Genomic DNA, 2,255 nt, shown 5'->3' with positions numbered 1-2,255 from the left:
TGTAAAAGTAAAAAGAACCCTCCCCCCCACTAAACCATATTAATCTTATGGAGGACAATATAATGCTAAAGTTTTTCAAGTTCAGTCTGCCAGTCAATAAACATTTAAGTACCTACTATTTATTGGACTCTTGCACTAAGTGCTAGGGATCCAAAAGGAGGCCAGACAATCCTATTGAGTTTATTATTTCAATCCCCTGGGAATTCATTTACTACTTTCACTTGGATAACTATCTATTAACATTATTTATATTCCATTCTATTTTATTTATCTTAAGTATTTCTCAATTATGTTTTAATCTGTTTCAATTCAGTTCAGAGAATGTGGCTATCATTTGCATGTTCATCACCTCAGCCCCAGGCAACTCTCTACAATAAGTTGCTGAGAACATGCCAATCTATAGTGGCAGAGGAAACTCCTACCTGGAAGCATTCATAATTGATGAAATGCCAGCTCTGTCTGGTTAAAAGAAAGCTTAGGGAAAGGGAAGAAATAGGCAATTACATGATTTTGAGCATGGAAGACTGAGTGAATGACACTGATAGAAATAACAAAATTACCAAAAAAAAAGGAGTAGATTTATAAAGGAAGAAAATAAGCTCTGTTTGGGGCATATAGAGCCCTCAGTGAGACCCCTAGGTAGAAATTAGACCTCTACATAAGTAGTTGTAGATATAAACCTGAATAATATTAGGATTGTAGATACGTAGCATTAGAGATCCTAAGCAGGGACTTAACACAGGTAAAACTATGCTAGTGAATAGGATTGTTAACAGAGTATAGAAGTAGCAAATTGAAAAGGGCTGAGAGTAAAACATTAGGAAATTGCACCCAAAAGGATAGAATAGAGGGAAAAGATATCTGAATAAAGATCTGGCTACCTGATAAAGCCATAATTTATTTACCCAACAAATTCTAGAGATGGATTTTTTTTATAATAAGGGGAAATATTGGGCTTTAAAATAGATATATTATCATTGACTACTTCTCAATTTAAGTTGAATGTATAAATTATAACACTTGAAGCATAAAATATAGACTATTTTTATTTTGATTTTATATATATATGTATATATATATATGTACTTCTACAAAACTAAAATCATGAATTTTTTGGAATATTACATGTTTTATGTAAAAACAATAAAGCCTTGCAAGACATGTTTTTCCTCTAAAAGAGATTCAGTTACACAATATATATTTTATCCTATTAAATATATCACTTAGTTGAAAAAATAAGTTTATTGATATCTTCTCTCTTTATTTCATAATTGTTTCTAGATAAAACCCTTGCCTTCTTCTAAACTGAACTTTCCCTTATGGCAAATGAAAAGGTTGAGCAAGAACAACCAATGTGACTGACAATGCAGACAAGTGTCCTTCTTTCATAGACTGTGCCTCTCATCTGAGACATGGATGTATATTTGCTTTGCTTCCCTTGATTTTCAATTGATAATGAACTTTAACAGGGGTTCAACTTTGCTCCTTTTAGTTAGTATGGTTCATTTCCTTCCACATAGACTTCATTAATACCTTTCAGCTCTTGCATGAGTATCTCTATATTGGTTGTCAATTTTTAATGAATTGAAAAGTCATATTTAAGGTCAGTGATAGAGCTAGTCCCAAGACTTAGGTGGCAATAAAGGACAGTCCTAGGCAGAAAAAGTATGTTAGAGATTATTACCAGTTACATTGAGTTTTAAAAAGATTAATTTTTAAATCAAATATAGGTTTAGGAGGAAATTAGGGACATAGGGGAAATTATACTGGATTGGTATTCTCCCCTTTTGACAATACCATTTTAATCAATATGGGTAAAATTCAGTTAAAATGGACATTAGGGCCAGTCCAGCTGGAGAAGAGATGTCACAAAAGGACATCATTCAGACTGAGTCTGAATGTGATTACCATCAGAAAGTGCAAGAAAGGGAAGTGAAGCATTTTTGCTAAGCTACTAGTACTAGACCATTCCTCACTCTGCCTCCCCCACCTATTTATAAGCTATATATGAGTGTCTCTAGGCTTTTGTTAGCATCTGCTAGCTAAGGAACATCCTTCTCCCCCACCCCTGCCTCCCTGCAGCTCCAGCCACCAGTTCCCCACAGTAGGAGACCGATTTGCCTACAGATGGCTCTAATTTTAAAATTAATTGACTGGTTCCTTAAGTTAAAATCAGTGAATCATATAACGGACCTTAGAGATCAACTAGTGCAACCCCCTTATATTACAGATAAGGAAACTGAAGTCCACCTATA

The sequence above is a fragment of the Gracilinanus agilis genome, chromosome 1 (assembly GCF_016433145.1).
Source record: "Gracilinanus agilis isolate LMUSP501 chromosome 1, AgileGrace, whole genome shotgun sequence".
In the NCBI taxonomy this organism is placed as follows: domain Eukaryota; kingdom Metazoa; phylum Chordata; class Mammalia; order Didelphimorphia; family Didelphidae; genus Gracilinanus; species Gracilinanus agilis.
The sequence above is the reverse complement of the archived record's forward strand: the minus strand, read 5'-3'. Positions refer to the sequence as shown.